Below are 19873 nucleotides of genomic sequence, written 5' to 3' on the forward strand. Positions count from 1 at the left end.
TGAATATGACAATGAAACCTTAAGGGCAAATTTGGAAATTTCAAAATGGAAAAATGAGGGTTATTATAGAAGGCAATCCTTTCCATCCACCAACTTGCACTCTTGACGAAGAACCTGAAGCACTTACGGCGAACCAGTCCGAAATACCGTTTTCACCCTCATTTCCTGAATATCTCGCAACGATTACATCATACCTACAATTCTAAACCTTATTCATCCCCTCGTTCAAACCGCCAATTATCTTGGAATAATAGAAGAAGTCAACGAGCTTCGCGCCCGAAAAATAGCTTTGGAGAATATGATGTGCAACTTGCAGGCATCACCGACATCAACAGTACCACTAACATCAACAGCACCAGTAGCCTCAACATCACACGTCTCAACATCACAATCTATACCTCGAGCATAATCTTCGTTCTACCTATCGTTCTATCTGCTCTATCTTTGTTCTACATATCATACTATATCGATTATCTTCGTTCTTCATGGCGATTATGTAATCTCTAATGTTTTAGAGATTATGTATTCTAGTTCTAATGATAAATCAAATGAGTTTAATATCATATTGACTCATTAAATCCATGATTACATCTAAAGAAAATATATATGTATATATATTTTCATAGAGATTGTAATTAAAAGTTCTCTTATACAAACTATTAATGATGAGAATATTTTAACGGGTAGGTAATACCCTAGAAATATTTAGATTTCACATTAACATGTTACACTGTACATTCTTCAAATCCGATTTAATAGTCATTTACTTTTCTACATACAACCACAGATATACGTTTTGGTTCACTAAAGAATAACCATTTTCACTCCAATTCAATTTCATATACGAGTTTCTGCCGATCACAATCCAAGTCAAGATTTGACAAGTGGCATAATGAAGATAATAATGAGTAAAATAAAATTGATTAGTAACCAATTAATACGTAAAATTTTGTCATCATCTTCTAATCTTAAATATTTTAAATTCTGAGATTATATATTGGACTATTGGACTACTAACATTGGACTACTCACCTTGAACAATTAAAAAGTATTAAAAGAGTAGGAAATATAAATTATAACAAATTTTGGGTTAAAATATCGTTAATAAGCTACATCTCCTACAACTAAACATTTCTTCAAGTTTGCCATTTGATTTCATCTTAAACATCCTTTGTATCTTGATGATTACAATCAGCGTTTAATCATCTAAAAACACAATTCTCTTGAAACCACCTCAGATTGATAACTGATGATTCAGATTTGGTAGCATTAAATGCAGAGGAAATAACAAAACTCTAGATGGTCCTAATGGCCAAAAGTTTGATGATAAAGAATGGAGTGTTGGAAATACTCAATAGAAAATTGGTACTAAAAAACGGATTGAGCTAACCATGAAGGAGACTAAGGACAAATACAAGGACCAAACCCTATATTCAAAGAATATAGATAATTCTGTATCCGATGAAATCTTTAGGGAATATCTTGCTCCGTACTCATATTAAATCTTGTGAAAAATTTTCTTCATCAACCTTCGATCTTAGAAATTCTGAAAATATCATCATAAATATCTTCGATATTTCTGAGGATATTTTCATAACTCTTCTTATTCGAAATTAGTTATCTCTTCGTGCTATCTATGTTACATCATAAAAGAAACTGTTTTAGTTTCTATCCTTCTGTAAAATTTAAGTTTAAATTATGAATGTTATGGAGTAGTGTTGGGAATTAAAGCATGAGTTAGTATAATATAATGACGCTCGGCCAATGTGATTATATTACAGTAAGTCATGCTAAATTTCTAATGGAACGTGATGATGGTTCACAGTAGACCATATTGCCTAAAATTTATAGAACTCATTTTCGGATCACCGTTTATTTTAAAATCATATAAGTTCGTATTAAACTTCTCTAAATAATAATCGAAACATCCAACGAGTATTACAATTATTAACTAATTATATTTGATATACACTATATATATATATATATATATATATATATATATATATATATATATATATATATAGATTTATTTTAATAACAATTTAATTATATCGTATATTATTTTATATTCTCAATTCTAACGATTAAATCATATATTATTATGTTTAGTTATTATATATATACATATATTTATATTTATATGTATAAACATTTATTTACAATTAATGGTTCGTGAATCGTCGGAGATAGTTGAAGGGTAATTGCATATATGAAACAGTTCAAAATTTTTGAGACTCAACCTAACAGACTTTTCTTATCGTGTCAAAATATATTAAATCGTATCGAGAGTTTGATTTAAAATTAGTCGAAATTTTCTGGTTCGTCACAGTACCTAACCGTTAAAGAAATTTCGTCCTCGAAATTTGATAGAGATCGTCGTAGTCAGCAATAAGTATGTTTTCATGACGAATATGAGTTGATAAATAGAGTTTTATCATCCTTGAGTAATATGAATGAAACAATTCGATTACTCAAAATGTACGAGTGAAGCTATCACAAAAAGAGTGAAATGAGAAAGACAAGTTTCATCATAACTTTTGACTAGTCATGGTTGAATTCCGGAATTCAAGGGATTTCAAAGAAAATCTTCATTATCTATATAAGATTTGATTCTTCGGTGATTAAGGAAATTAAGATCTCTTTAAATGCGGTCATCTGCCTCGATTGCTCTGTCGGATGCTTCCATTATAAATTTACCTCTTCCATTTTATTATTCTCACCATTCCTATACGTTCTTCCTTAATCCATACTTCTAAAGATTGTAAAAATGCTTAATCCAGTACTGATCCTTGTCCTTCTTCTGACAATCGCTTATGTCTTCCTCCTTTTTCATCTACCACCGGAGGAATCTATTCACTTCTACTATTACCTTGGGGTTATAGTATTTTTCATTCTCCCGTGTCTTTATGTTGCTATATGCATTGATATACACGGTTTGTAACTTCTGTATTGTTATTGAGCTTTATATTTTTCCCTTCTATCTCGGAGCTTCATGCTTTTGTTTTCTCTTCTTGACTCTAAGTAAAGAAAGTAATGGTCCAGAATTCGTAAGTATGAAGTTTCGAATAATCATAATATATTAAGCAGAAAGGAAAGGTAATAGCATGATTTGATTTTCAAATTACTAGAATCACGGAAGATAGAACTATCAAGAATATATTTTCTTGATATATTACTAGTTATTAAATTTTAACCCATGATCGAGCGCGGACAGTTGAGTTAATTTTTATTTAATAATTTTAAACAGTTAATTAAACAATAATGACTTAAATAAATAAAGATAATTAATATTAAAAATTGGGATTTTTTCCGAAAATTTTTATCCGTTACTGTTTAACAACGGAACACGAAACACCATCCGTAATATAACATAGGCAGGATAGAAACAAATGAACTTCCTGATTATTTTTATGTTATCCCTATGAGTTGATGTGGTGACAAATACTTGGCTATTATTTCTTCTTTTTCCATACTCACGTTCATATATATATATATATATATATATATATATATATATATATATATATATATATATATATATATATATATATATATATATATATATATATATACATATACTCCCAAAATTTAAAATTGGTTACTTTACTTTATGTCAAGTTGGGGCCAACTAGTATTAGTTGATACACATAGGAAGAGCATTCCTGAGGAATCCAAAAGAGCAAGCAAGAACCACAGAAAGATGCCAGTCATTCAACATTTGATTCAAAGAACTGTGCTTAAGAGAGACACTCATCAAAAAAATTTTGGAGACATTCTGGATTGATAATCAAATTATTCCCTCCAGACAGAAAGTTACTTTTTCCTGTACCATGCTGAACCAACTTTTTCCTTTCTTGACCGGTGGTGAACCCTCCTCTCTTTCAATTTCTTTTTTCTAATATAAAAACACTCATTTATTGAACTTCATCTCTCTCCAACTACTACTACTTCTGGCCGCTGCTATTTATTTCTAATTACCTACTACTGTTTCTTGTTTTTATTTAAACATTGTGAATGTGATTTACTTTATTTAAAAGTTAACCAATGCTTTTGTTTGTTTCAGCAACTTTATGTATATACATATATGAATGCATCGATATATATTGAATATTACTGTGTTTGTTTCTTCTAAACCCATTAACATATATATATATATATGCACATATGACTAAACACATGCATACACTAACAACCACTTATATTTTTAATTGCTTTTTTCTTGTCTCTCCATGCCATCATATCCAACAACTTTTAAAACTTATATCAATTGAATAATAATCCACAAGATCACCATTTATTTTAACATTTTTCAATTTTGTTTTTAACCAAAACTACAATAGATAAATATAATTTCTTTTGTACGGTTTTTGATTATATATACCCCATATATTTTTTTTATTGGGCACACTTGCAATCAAGGACCACACACACATACATACATTGAATCATTTCTAACTCCTACTCATATTATCTTCACTTAAGATGCAATCTCAACCTCTTATATCATCATCGAATATCTCTCTCATCTCCAACCTCCATCGATCATCATCGACAACTTGCAACACTTATGATTTTCTTATGATTCAATGAAGAACCACCACAAAAACCGCCATCACTGCCTTCTTGTTACTATGCTTCGTACAACCACCACCGAGAGTACCATCATCACCTTTATCCTCTTTCGATCAATACCACCTTTTAGTTTTGATCATCTGCTCACCATCGGTCACATGTTCAAACAAACCGAACTCCATTTATAGGTAAGCTACACCACCAAAACCCACCTCCTACTCTGACTTGTCTCTTTGTTTTCGATAAAACCCAACTCCAAAAACATGTTCATGTTCTGTTGCTCGAACTAGTTTCTTTGTTGCAACCGAAACCCACTCGTTGTCTGATGTAACTATTTGATTTCTGTTTTAGTTGAAAACAACTCTCAAACCTGTCTCTCAACAACCACCAACGATCACCATTATTAAACTATTGTTCTTGTTGTAACCGAACACTACCGTCATCAAAACATCATCAAGACTGCAACTTGCTATTCGTTGTTTACTACTATCTTTGTTCCTGTTTCTCATCGTAAACCACCACCAAGACCATCCACTTGATCAGCTTCTCCAACCCATCACCACCACAAATTCACCACCATCAAACATCATCATCATCATCAACCAAAACCCATTTAAACTATTGCACGTTTACATATCACTGTTATTGTTTATGTTCGAAAGAAATAATCAATTACAGGTTATAAAGCTGATCAACGATGATGGTATTCATGATGATGGTGATGCAAGATATAAACAAAGATGATGATAAAGAGTAAGCATGATGAGAAGATGATGATTATGATGATCATGACGACCCGGGAAATTCCGACCAAATTTAAACTTAATTCTTAATATAGTTTCGACACGATAAGCAAAGTCTGTAATGTTGAGTCACAAAAATTTTGAACTGTTTCATATATTCGTTTGACTTTCGACCATTCCCAACGATTCACGAACAACTATTTGTAAATAGATAACATATATATTTAAATAGGTATTTATAATTTGAAATATAATTTGGAATATTATATAATTTAATTATTAGAAATTATATTGTAAAGTAAATAAAATAAAATGCGATGTAATGGAAACTATATTTAAGAATATATTGTTATATATAAATATGTATATAAATATTACTTGTAAATATATAAAGTTATATTAAATCTATTTGTTTAAAAATATATAATAAATTTGGTTTAGTAATTAAACTTGCTATTTTTAAAACTTTTTATATATAGAAAAGGAATATAAATTATTTCGAGCTTAATTAGTAAACTTCAATAATACTCGGTTGACATTTTGCTAGTGTTCATATAGATCTAATATATACATATGAAAGATTAAGATAAAAGTTAGATTGTAAATTGATTATGAAGATTTTAAATTTGTTAAAAGTATTTTTACATTTTAAAGTTTAAATATTAGTACTCCGTACATATAAATCGGAACAAAAAATAAATAATTTTGGAATTTTTTTGATCTGGTTTAAAACAGGTAATGAGTGAAATAATTAAATATGTTTAATCTAAAAATTAGGGATTTTTAGGGATATTTTTAAACGTTAACTGTTTAGCAATGGACACACCCCGTGAAGTGTCGGTAGAAATAAGTTAGGTACACGGCTGCTTTGTTGTTTGATGTCTTCATTCACCACATGGTTAGTCAATATAATATCTTTATTATTATTATTATTATTATTATTATTATTATTATTATTATTATTATTATTATTATTATTATTATTATTATTATTATTATTATTATTATTATTATTAATATTATAATTACTTAATTTCATATTATATGTATATATATATATATATATAACAAGAGATTATATTATATATATACATATGTATGTATATATATATATATATATATATATATATATATATATATATATATATATATATATATATATATATATATATATATAACAAGAGTTTGAGCTGGAGAACACATAAACTACCCCCGGCAATCCTCCGCCACCACCACCAGTTTGCAGCCGCCTCTACCACCTGCTACCAGAATTATCACACAATGAACATCCATCTGAACTGCCACCTTCTTTCTCTCTTTCTTTCCTTTCTTTCTGCAACTCGCGATTACCATCACTATGATATTTGTTTCGGCTGTAACCAATTGAGAACCATCACAACCATCGCCACTAGACCACCGATCACCACCATTCTTAATTCGAGTTTTCTTCTTCGTGAAACCATAAACTATCACCCATCTACCTCACCACGACTTCTTCCTTCTTCTATCTCATTCTTTCTCCCCCATCTCAAAACACTATAACCCTTCGAGCACCCTTGTTATTGTTACTGTTTCTGTTCATCGAAGGTGATGATGAACAGTGACAGTGATGACCACTATTACGATGAAGAAATAAGGTTGATTCGACAGTGATGTTAACGATCACAGCGATGAAGGTAATAGATGATTGGAGATGGTATTACAATGATGAGGTGATGATATACAAAGATGATGATGTCGTGAGTGATGATGATGATTATTCGTTCATGATAAGGGTAACGATGAAGGTAATGACGAATGAGAGATGATGTATTGTGATGATGATGAAAGTCCGTAATAATGGACGGGATGATTAAGCTGTAATGACGATTAGAATGATGAAGATAAGATAGTTTAATGATGATGATGTGTGATGTTAGTGAAGATGATGACGATCGAGTTTTTGATAAAGAAGAACAAGACTAGTGAAATGTCCCGTTCTTATTGATTAAAAACGTTCCATATTAATTGATTTCGTTGCGAGGTTTTGACCTCTATATGAGACGTTTTTCAAAGACTGCATTCATTTTTAAAACAAACCATAACCTTTATTTCATAGATAAAGGTTTTAAAAAGCTTTACGTAGATTATCAAATAATGATAATCTAAAATATCCTGTTTACACACGACCATTACATAATGGTTTACAATACAAATATGTTACAACAAAATAAGTTTCTTGAATGCAGTTTTTACACAATATCATACAAGCATGGACTCCAAATCTCATCCTTATTTAAGTATGCGACAGCGGAAGCTCTTAATAATCACCTGAGAATAAACATGCTTAAAACGTCAACAAAAATGTTGGTGAGTTATAGGTTTAACCTATATATATCAAATCATAATAATAGACCACAAGATTTCATATTTCAATATACATCCCATACATAGAGATAAAAATCATTCATATGGTGAACACCTGGTAACCGACAATAACAAGATGCATATATAAGAATATCCCCATCATTCCGGGACACCCTTCGGATATGATATAAATTTCGAAGTACTAAAGCATCCGGTACTTTGGATGGGGTTTGTTAGGCCCAATAGATCTATCTTTAGGTTTCGCGTCAATTAGGGTGTCTGTTCCCTAATTCTTAGATTACCAGACTTAATAAAAAGGGGCATATTCGATTTCGATAATTCAACCATAGAATGTAGTTTCACGTACTTGTGTCTATTTTGTAAATCATTTATAAAACCTGCATGTATTCTCATCCCAAAAATATTAGATTTTAAAAGTGGGACTATAACTCACTTTCACAGATTTTTACTTCGTCGGGAAGTAAGACTTGGCCACTGGTTGATTCACGAACCTATAACAATATATACATATATATCAAAGTATGTTCAAAATATATTTACAACACTTTTAATATATTTTGATGTTTTAAGTTTATTAAGTCAGCTGTCCTCGTTAGTAACCTACAACTAGTTGTCCACAGTTAGATGTACAGAAATAAATCGATAAATATTATCTTGAATCAATCCACGACCCAGTGTATACGTATCTCAGTATTGATCACAACTCAAACTATATATATTTTGGAATCAACCTCAACCCTGTATAGCTAACTCCAACATTCACATATAGAGTGTCTATGGTTGTTCCGAAATATATATAGATGTGTCGACATGATAGGTCGAAACATTGTATACGTGTCTATGGTATCTCAAGATTACATAATATACAATACAAGTTGATTAAGTTATGGTTGGAATAGATTTGTTACCAATTTTCACGTAGCTAAAATGAGAGAAATTATCCAATCTTGTTTTACCCATAACTTCTTCATTTTAAATCCGTTTTGAGTGAATCAAATTGCTATGGTTTCATATTGAACTATATTTTATGAATCTAAACAGAAAAAGTATAGGTTTATAGTCGGAAAAATAAGTTACAAGTCGTTTTTGTAAAAGGTAGTCATTTCAGTCGAAAGAACGACGTCTAGATGACCATTTTAGAAAACATACTTCCACTTTGAGTTTAACCATAATTTTTGGATATAGTTTCATGTTCATAATAAAAATCATTTTCTCAGAATAACAACTTTTAAATCAAAGTTTATCATAGTTTTTAATTAACTAACCCAAAACAGCCCGCGGTGTTACTACGACGGCGTAAATCCGGTTTTACGGTGTTTTTCGTGTTTCCAGGTTTTAAATCATTAAGTTAGCATATCATATAGATATAGAACATGTGTTTAGTTGATTTTAAAAGTCAAGTTAGAAGGATTAACTTTTGTTTGCGAACAAGTTTAGAATTAACTAAACTATGTTCTAGTGATTACAAGTTTAAACCTTCGAATAAGATAGCTTTATATGTATGAATCGAATGATGTTATGAACATCATTACTACCTTAATTTCCTTGGATAAACCTACTGGAAAAGAGAAAAATGGATCTAGCTTCAATGGATCCTTGGATGGCTCGAAGTTCTTGAAGCAGAATCATGACACGAAAACAAGTTCAAGTAAGATCATCACTTGAAATAAGATTGTTATAGTTATAGAAATTGAACCAAAGTTTGAATATGATTATTACCTTGTATTAGAATGATAACCTACTGTAAGAAACAAAGATTTCTTGAGGTTGGATGATCACCTTACAAGATTGGAAGTGAGCTAGCAAACTTGAAAGTATTCTTGATTTTATGTAACTAGAACTTGTAAAATATATGAAGAACACTTAGAACTTGAAGATAGAACTTGAGAGAGATCAATTAGATGAAGAAAATTGAAGAATGAAAGTGTTTGTAGGTGTTTTTGGTCGTTGGTGTATGGATTAGATATAAAGGATATGTAATTTTGTTTTCATGTAAATAAGTCATGAATGATTACTCATATTTTTGTAATTTTATGAGATATTTCATGCTAGTTGCCAAATGATGGTTCTCACATGTGTTAGGTGACTCACATGGGCTGCTAAGAGCTGATCATTGGAGTGTATATACCAATAGTACATACATCTAAAAGCTGTGTATTGTACGAGTACGAATACGGGTGCATACGAGTAGAATTCTTGATGAAACTGAACGAGGATGTAATTGTAAGCATTTTTGTTAAGTAGAAGTATTTTGATAAGTGTATTGAAGTCTTTCAAAAGTGTATAAATGTATATACATTTTAACTGAGTCGTTAAGTCATCGTTAGTCGTTACATGTAAATGTTGTTTTGAAACCTTTAGGTTAACGATCTTGTTAAATGTTGTTAACCCAATGTTTATAATATCAAAAGAGATTTTAAATTATTATATTATCATGATATTATGATGTACGAATATCTCTTAATATGATATATATACATTAAATGTCGTTACAACGATAATCGTTACATATATGTCTCGTTTCAAAATCATTAAGTTAGTAGTCTTGTTTTTACATATGTAGTTCATTGTTAATATACTTAATGATATGTTTACATATCATAATATCATGTTAACTATATATATAACCATATATATGTCATCATATAGTTTTTACAAGTTTTAACGTTCGTGAATCACCGGTCAACTTGGGTGGTCAATTGTCTATATGAAACCTATTTCAATTAATCAAGTCTTAACAAGTTTGATTGCTTAACATGTTGGAAACATTTAATCATGTAAATATCACTCTCAATTAATATATATAAACATGGAAAAGTTCGGGTCACTACAGTACCTACCCGTTAAATAAATTTCGTCCCGAAATTTTAAGCTGTTGAAGGTGTTGACGAATCTTCTGGAAATAGATGCGGGTATTTCTTCTTCATCTGATCTTCACGCTCCCAGGTGAACTCGGGTCCTCTACGAGCATTCCATCGAACCTTAACAATTGGTATCTTGTTTTGCTTAAGTCTTTTAACCTCACGATCCATTATTTCGACGGGTTCTTCGATGAATTGGAGTTTTTCGTTGATTTGGATTTCATCTAACGGAATAGTGAGATCTTCTTTAGCAAAACATTTCTTCAAATTCGAGACGTGGAAAGTGTTATGTACAGCCGCGAGTTGTTGAGGTAACTCAAGTCGGTAAGCTACTGGTCCGACACGATCAATAATCTTGAATGGTCCAATATACCTTGGATTTAATTTCCCTCGTTTACCAAATCGAACAACGCCTTTCCAAGGTGAAACTTTAAGCATGACCATCTCTCCAATTTCAAATTCTATATCTTTTCTTTTAATGTCAGCGTAGCTCTTTTGTCGACTTTGGGCGGTTTTCAACCGTTGTTGAATTTGGATGATCTTCTCGGTAGTTTCTTGTATAATCTCCGGACCCGTAATCTGTCTATCCCCCACCTCACTCCAACAAATTGGAGACCTGCACTTTCTACCATAAAGTGCTTCAAACGGCGCAATCTCAATGCTTGAATGGTAGCTGTTGTTGTAGGAAAATTCTGCTAACGGTAGATGTCGATCCCAACTGTTTCCGAAATCAATAACACATGCTCGTAGCATGTCTTCAAGCGTTTGTATCGTCCTTTCGCTCTGCCCATCAGTTTGTGGATGATAGGCAGTACTCATGTCTAGACGAGTTCCTAATGCTTGCTGTAATGTCTGCCAGAATCTTGAAATAAATCTGCCATCCCTATCAGAGATAATAGAGATTGATATTCCATGTCTGGAGACGACTTCCTTCAAATACAGTCGTGCTAACTTCTCCATCTTGTCATCTTCTCTTATTGGTAGGAAGTGTGCTGATTTGGTGAGACGATCAACTATTACCCAAATAGTATCAAAACCACTTGCAGTCCTTGGCAATTTAGTGATGAAATCCATGGTAATGTTTTCCCATTTCCATTCCGGGATTTCGGGTTGTTGAAGTAGACCTGATGGTTTTTGATGCTCAGCTTTGACCTTAGAACACGTCAAACATTCTCCTACGTATTTAGCAACATCGGCTTTCATACCCGGCCACCAAAAATGTTTCTTGAGATCCTTGTACATCTTCCCCGTTCCAGGATGTATTGAGTATCTGGTTTTATGAGCTTCTCTAAGTACCATTTCTCTCATATCTCCAAATTTTGGTACCCAAATCCTTTCAGCCCTATACCGGGTTCCGTCTTCCCGAATATTAAGATGCCTCTCCGATCCTTTGGGTATTTCATCCTTTAAATTTCCCTCTTTTAAAACTCCTTGTTGCGCCTCCTTTATTTGAGTAGTAATGTTATTATGAATCATTATATTCATAGATTTTACTCGAATGGGTTCTCTATCCTTCCTGCTCAAGGCATCGGCTACCACATTTGCCTTCCCCGGGTGGTAACGAATCTCAAAATCGTAATCATTCAACAATTCAATCCACCTACGCTGCCTCATATTCAGTTGTTTCTGATTAAATATGTGTTGAAGACTTTTGTGGTCGGTATATATAATACTTTTGACCCCATATAAGTAGTGCCTCCAAGTCTTTAATGCAAAAACAACCGCGCCTAATTCCAAATCATGCGTCGTATAATTTTGTTCGTGAATCTTCAATTGTCTAGACGCATAAGAAATCACCTTCGTTCGTTGCATTAATACACAACCGAGACCTTGTTTTGATGCGTCACAATAAATCACAAAATCATCATTCCCTTCAGGCAATGACAATATAGGTGCCGTAGTTAGCTTTTTCTTCAATAACTGAAACGCTTTCTCTTGTTCATCATTCCATTCAAATTTCTTCCCTTTATACGTTAATGCAGTCAAGGGTTTTGCTATTCTGGAAAAGTCTTGGATGAACCTTCTGTAGTAACCAGCTAGTCCTAAAAACTGGCGTATGTGTTTCGGAGTTTTCGGGGTTTCCCACTTTTCAACAGTTTCTATCTTTGCCGGATCCACCTTAATACCTTCTTTGTTCACTATGTGACCGAGGAATTGAACTTCTTCCAACCAAAATGCACACTTTGAAAACTTAGCGTACAATTCTTCTTTTCTCAATACTTCTAACACCTTTCTCAAATGTTCATCGTGTTCTTGGTCATTCTTTGAGTAAATAAGTATGTCATCAATGAAAACAATGACAAACTTGTCAAGGTATGGTCCACACACTCGGTTCATAAGGTCCATGAACACAGCTGGTGCATTAGTTAAACCAAACGGCATGACCATAAACTCGTAATGACCGTAACGTGTTCTGAAAGCAGTCTTTGGAATATCATCTTCTTTCACCCGCATTTGATGATACCCGGAACGTAAGTCAATCTTTGAATAAACAGACGAGCCTTGTAGTTGATCAAATAAGTCGTCGATTCTCGGTAGTGGGTAACGGTTCTTGATGGTAAGTTTGTTCAACTCTCGGTAGTCGATACACAACCTGAATGTACCATCTTTCTTCTTGACAAACAAAACAGGAGCTCCCCACGGTGATGTGCTTGGTCGAATGAAACCACGCTCTAAAAGTTCTTGTAATTGGCTTTGCAGTTCTTTCATCTCGCTGGGTGCGAGTCTGTAAGGAGCACGAGCTATTGGTGCAGCTCCTGGTACAAGATCTATTTGAAATTCTACGGATCGATGTGGGGGTAATCCCGGTAATTCTTTCGGAAATATATCGGGAAATTCTTTTGCAACGGGAACATCATTGATGCTCTTTTCTTCAGTTTGTACTTTCTCGACGTGTGCTAGAACAGCATAGCAACCTTTTCTTATTAGTTTTTGTGCCTTCAAATTACTAATAAGATGTAGCTTCGTGTTGCCCTTTTCTCCGTACACCATTAAGGGTTTTCCTTTTTCTCGTATAATGCGAATTGCATTTTTGTAACAGACGATCTCTGCATTCACTTCTTTCAACCAGTCCATACCGATTATCACATCAAAACTCCCTAACTCTACTGGTATCAAATCAATCTTAAATGTTTCGCTAACCAGTTTAATTTCTCGATTCCGACATATATTATTTGCTGAAATTAATTTACCATTTGCTAATTCGAGTAAAAATTTACTATCCAAAGGCGTCAATGGACAACTTAATTTAGCACAAAAATCTCTACTCATATAGCTTCTATCCGCACCCGAATCAAATAAAACGTAAGCAGATTTATTGTCAATAAGAAACGTACCCGTAACAAGCTCCGGGTCTTCCTGTGCCTCTGCCGCATTAATATTGAAAACTCTTCCGCGGCCTTGTCCATTCGTGTTCTCCTGGTTCGGGCAATTTCTAATAATGTGGCCCGGTTTTCCACATTTATAACAAACTACATTGGCATAACTTGCTCCGACACTACTTGCTCCGCCATTACTCGTTCCGACACCATTTGTTCCTTTCGTTCTATTAACCCCTGGTCCGTAGACCTCACACTTCGCCGCGCTATGACCATTTCTTTTACACTTGTTGCAAAATTTGGTGCAGAACCCCGAGTGATTCTTTTCACACCTTTGGCATAGTTGCTTCTGATTGTTGTTGTTGTTGCGGTTATTATTGTTGTTGGGATGATTGTTGTAGTTGCTGTTGTTGTTGTTGTTGTTGTTGTTGGGCCGTTTGTTGTAGTTGCGATTGATGTTGCGATTGTTGGGATAATTGTTGCGATTATTGTTGTAATTGCTGTTGTTGTTGTATTGGTGATTCTTATCACCGTTTTCCTCCCACTTTCTTTTGACTTGCTTCACATTGGCCTCTTCAGCAGTCTGTTCTTTAATTCTTTCTTCAATCTGGTTCACTAGTTTGTGAGCCATTCTACATGCCTGTTGTATGGAGGCGGGCTCGTGTGAACTTATATCTTCTTGGATTCTTTCCGGTAATCCTTTCACAAACGCGTCGATCTTCTCTTCCTCATCTTCGAATGCTCCCGGACACAATAGGCACAATTCTGTGAATCGTCTTTCGTACGTGGTAATATCAAATCCTTGGGTTCGTAACCCTCTAAGTTCTGTCTTGAGCTTATTGACCTCGGTTCTGGGACGGTACTTCTCGTTCATCAAGTGCTTGAATGCTGACCACGGTAGTGCGTACGCATCATCTTGTCCCACTTGCTCTAGATAGGTATTCCACCATGTTAACGCAGAACCTGTGAAGGTATGCGTAGCGTACTTCACTTTGTCCTCTTCAGTACACTTACTTATGGCAAACACCGATTCAACCTTCTCGGTCCACCGTTTCAATCCGATCGGTCCTTCAGTTCCATCAAATTCCAAAGGTTTGCAGGCAGTGAATTCTTTGTAGGTGCATCCTACACGATTTCCTGTACTGCTAGATCCAAGGTTATTGTTGGTATGTAGCGCAGCCTGTACTGCGGCTATGTTTGAAGCTAGAAAAGTACGGAATTCCTCTTCATTCATATTCACGGTGTGTCGAGTAGTCGGTGCCATTTCCTTCAAAATAGTTAAATGGAACAAGTTAATCATACAGAATATTAAGAGTAGTTAATAGTATTTCGTAGCATAATATGAACTCATTTATAAAAGCTTTTTCTTCATATTAGCGTTTTATAAGTTTAAATTCGGGTAGTACCTACCCGTTAAGTTCATACTTAGTAGCTAATATACAATTCAACTACTACAATTCTATATGAAAAACTGATTATAATAATATTTCGCGTTCAAACTTTTATACAATATTTTACAAACTTACAATACCGTTTATTTTACATAAAGCATGAAATATAGCACACAATAACTTTGATACAAGATAGTTGTGAAGACAATTCTAGCTAGTACAAAAGTCGTTCAGCAAAGGCAATAAAGACACGTAATTCATACGTCCAGAAACAAGTCATGCATTCTGGTTTTACTAGGACTACTTCCCATCCTTGGTCTTGTGCAACATAACCGTTATGGCCGTTGATAAGACAGCGTGTTGTAACGTCATCAAAGGGACGAGGGTTACGTAATGTCCAACAGTCCCGTAATAATCTAAAAACCTCATTTCTTACCCCAATTACCGACTCCGTCACTTGTGGAAACGTTTTGTTTAATAGTTGTAGCCCGATGTTCTTGTTCTCACTTTGGTGAGAAGCGAACATTACTAATCCGTAAGCATAACATGCTTCTTTATGTTGCATGTTAGCCGCTTTTTCTAAATCACGAAGTCCAATATTCGGATATATTGAGTCAAAATAATTTCTTAACCCGTTGCGTAAAATAGCATTTGGGTTCCCCGCAATATATGCGTCAAAGTAAACACATCGTAACTTATGGGTTTCCCAATGTGATATCCCCCATCTTTCAAACGAAAGTCTCTTATAAACCAAGACATTCTTGGAACGTTCTTCGAATGTCTTACAAACTGATCTCGCCTTAAATAGTTGTGCCGAAGAATTCTGGCCGACTCTAGACAAGATTTCATCAATCATGTCTCCGGGTAGGTCTCTTAAAATATTGGGTTGTCTATCCATTTTGTGTTTTTAAACTGTAAAATAGACAAGAGTTAGATTCATAAAAAAAATACTTATTAATACAAGCAATTTTTACATATATCATAAAGCATAAGAACACTATATTCCATATATTACACCACACGAATACAACTATCTTATTCCGACTCGCTCGTTTCTTCTTCTTCGGTTTTGGTTCGTTTTGCCAAGTTTCTAGGGATATATGATGTTCCCCTAATACGAGCCTTCGTTGTCCACATTGGTTTAGAAAAACCTGGTGGTTTAGAGGTTCCCGGGTCATTGTTACAACTTAAGGACTTCGGGGGTTGACGATACATATAAAGTTCATCGGGGTTGGAATTAGATTTCTCTATTTTTATGCCCTTTCCCTTATTATTTTCTTTTGCCTTTTTAAATTCAGTTGGGGTAATTTCTATAACATCATCGGAATTCTAGTCGGAATCCGATTCATCGGAGAATTGGTAATCCTCCCAATATTTTGCTTCCTTGGCGGAAACACCATTGACCATAATTAACTTTGGTCGGTTGGTTGAGGATTTTCTTTTACTTAACCGTTTTATTATTTCCCCCACCGGTTCTATTTCTTCATCTGGTTCCGATTCTTCTTCCGGTTCCAATTCTTCTTCCGGTTCCGACTCTTCTTCCGGTTCCTCTTCGGGAACTTGTGAATCAGTCCACAAATCATTCCAATTTACATTTGACTCTTCATTATTATTAGGTGAGTCAATGGGACTTGTTCTAGAGGTAGACATCTATCACATAATATCAAACACGTTAAGAGATTAATATATCACATAATATTCATATGTTAAAAATATATAGTTTCCAACAAAAATGTTAAGCAATCATTTTTAAAGAAAACACGGTCAAAGTCCAGACTCACTAATGCATCCTAACAAACTCGATAAGACACACTAATGCAAATTTTCTGGTTCTCTAAGACCAACGCTCGGATACCAACTGAAATGTCCCGTTCTTATTGATTAAAAACGTTCCATATTAATTGATTTCGTTGCGAGGTTTTGACCTCTATATGAGACGTTTTTCAAAGACTGCATTCATTTTTAAAACAAACCATAACCTTTATTTCATAGATAAAGGTTTTAAAAAGCTTTACGTAGATTATCAAATAATGATAATCTAAAATATCCTGTTTACACACGACCATTACATAATGGTTTACAATACAAATATGTTACAACAAAATAAGTTTCTTGAATGCAGTTTTTACACAATATCATACAAGCATGGACTCCAAATCTCATCCTTATTTAAGTATGTGACAGCGGAAGCTCTTAATAATCACCTGAGAATAAACATGCTTAAAACGTCAACAAAAATGTTGGTGAGTTATAGGTTTAACCTATATATATCAAATCATAATAATAGACCACAAGATTTCATATTTCAATATACATCCCATACATAGAGATAAAAATCATTCATATGGTGAACACCTGGTAACCGACAATAACAAGATGCATATATAAGAATATCCCCATCATTCCGGGACACTCTTCGGATATGATATAAATTTCGAAGTACTAAAGCATCCGGTACTTTGGATGGGGTTTGTTAGGCCCAATAGATCTATCTTTAGGTTTCGCGTCAATTAGGGTGTCTGTTCCCTAATTCTTAGATTACCAGACTTAATAAAAAGGGGCATATTCGATTTCGATAATTCAACCATAGAATGTAGTTTCACGTACTTGTGTCTATTTTGTAAATCATTTATAAAACCTGCATGTATTCTCATCCCAAAAATATTAGATTTTAAAAGTGGGACTATAACTCACTTTCACAGATTTTTACTTTGTCGGGAAGTAAGACTTGGCCACTGGTTGATTCACGAACCTATAACAATATATACATATATATCAAAGTATGTTCAAAATATATTTACAACACTTTTAATATATTTTGATGTTTTAAGTTTATTAAGTCAGCTGTCCTCGTTAGTAACCTACAACTAGTTGTCCACAGTTAGATGTACAGAAATAAATCGATAAATATTATCTTGAATCAATCCACGACCCAGTGTATACGTATCTCAGTATTGATCACAACTCAAACTATATATATTTTGGAATCAACCTCAACCTTGTATAGCTAACTCCAACATTCACATATAGAGTGTCTATGGTTGTTCCGAAATATATATAGATGTGTCGACATGATAGGTCGAAACATTGTATACGTGTCTATGGTATCTCAAGATTACATAATATACAATACAAGTTGATTAAGTTATGGTTGGAATAGATTTGTTACCAATTTTCACGTAGCTAAAATGAGAGAAATTATCCAATCTTGTTTTACCCATAACTTCTTCATTTTAAATCCGTTTTGAGTGAATCAAATTGCTATGGTTTCATATTGAACTATATTTTATGAATCTAAACAGAAAAAGTATAGGTTTATAGTCGGAAAAATAAGTTACAAGTCATTTTTGTAAAAGGTAGTCATTTCAGTCGAAAGAACGACGTCTAGATGACCATTTTAGAAAACATACTTCCACTTTGAGTTTAACCATAATTTTTGGATATAGTTTCATGTTCATAATAAAAATCATTTTCTCAGAATAACAACTTTTAAATCAAAGTTTATCATAGTTTTTAATTAACTAACCCAAAACAGCCCGCGGTGTTACTACGACGGCGTAAATCCGGTTTTACGGTGTTTTTCGTGTTTCCAGGTTTTAAATCATTAAGTTAGCATATCATATAGATATAGAACATGTGTTTAGTTGATTTTAAAAGTCAAGTTAGAAGGATTAACTTTTGTTTGCGAACAAGTTTAGAATTAACTAAACTATGTTCTAGTGATTACAAGTTTAAACCTTCGAATAAGATAGCTTTATATGTATGAATCGAATGATGTTATGAACATCATTACTACCTTAATTTCCTTGGATAAACCTACTGGAAAAGAGAAAAATGGATCTAGCTTCAATGGATCCTTGGATGGCTCGAAGTTCTTGAAGCAGAATCATGACACGAAAACAAGTTCAAGTAAGATCATCACTTGAAATAAGATTGTTATAGTTATAGAAATTGAACCAAAGTTTGAATATGATTATTACCTTGTATTAGAATGATAACCTACTGTAAGAAACAAAGATTTCTTGAGGTTGGATGATCACCTTACAAGATTGGAAGTGAGCTAGCAAACTTGAAAGTATTCTTGATTTTATGTAACTAGAACTTGTAAAATATATGAAGAACACTTAGAACTTGAAGATAGAACTTGAGAGAGATCAATTAGATGAAGAAAATTGAAGAATGAAAGTGTTTGTAGGTGTTTTTGGTCGTTGGTGTATGGATTAGATATAAAGGATATGTAATTTTGTTTTCATGTAAATAAGTCATGAATGATTACTCATATTTTTGTAATTTTATGAGATATTTCATGCTAGTTGCCAAATGATGGTTCTCACATGTGTTAGGTGACTCACATGGGCTGCTAAGAGCTGATCATTGGAGTGTATATACCAATAGTACATACATCTAAAAGCTGTGTATTGTACGAGTACGAATACGGGTGCATACGAGTAGAATTGTTGATGAAACTGAACGAGGATGTAATTGTAAGCATTTTTGTTAAGTAGAAGTATTTTGATAAGTGTATTGAAGTCTTTCAAAAGTGTATAAATACATATTAAAACACTACATGTATATACATTTTAACTGAGTCGTTAAGTCATCGTTAGTCGTTACATGTA

Source organism: Rutidosis leptorrhynchoides, chromosome 3, assembly GCF_046630445.1.
Source record: "Rutidosis leptorrhynchoides isolate AG116_Rl617_1_P2 chromosome 3, CSIRO_AGI_Rlap_v1, whole genome shotgun sequence".
Classification (NCBI taxonomy): Eukaryota; Viridiplantae; Streptophyta; class Magnoliopsida; order Asterales; family Asteraceae; genus Rutidosis; species Rutidosis leptorrhynchoides.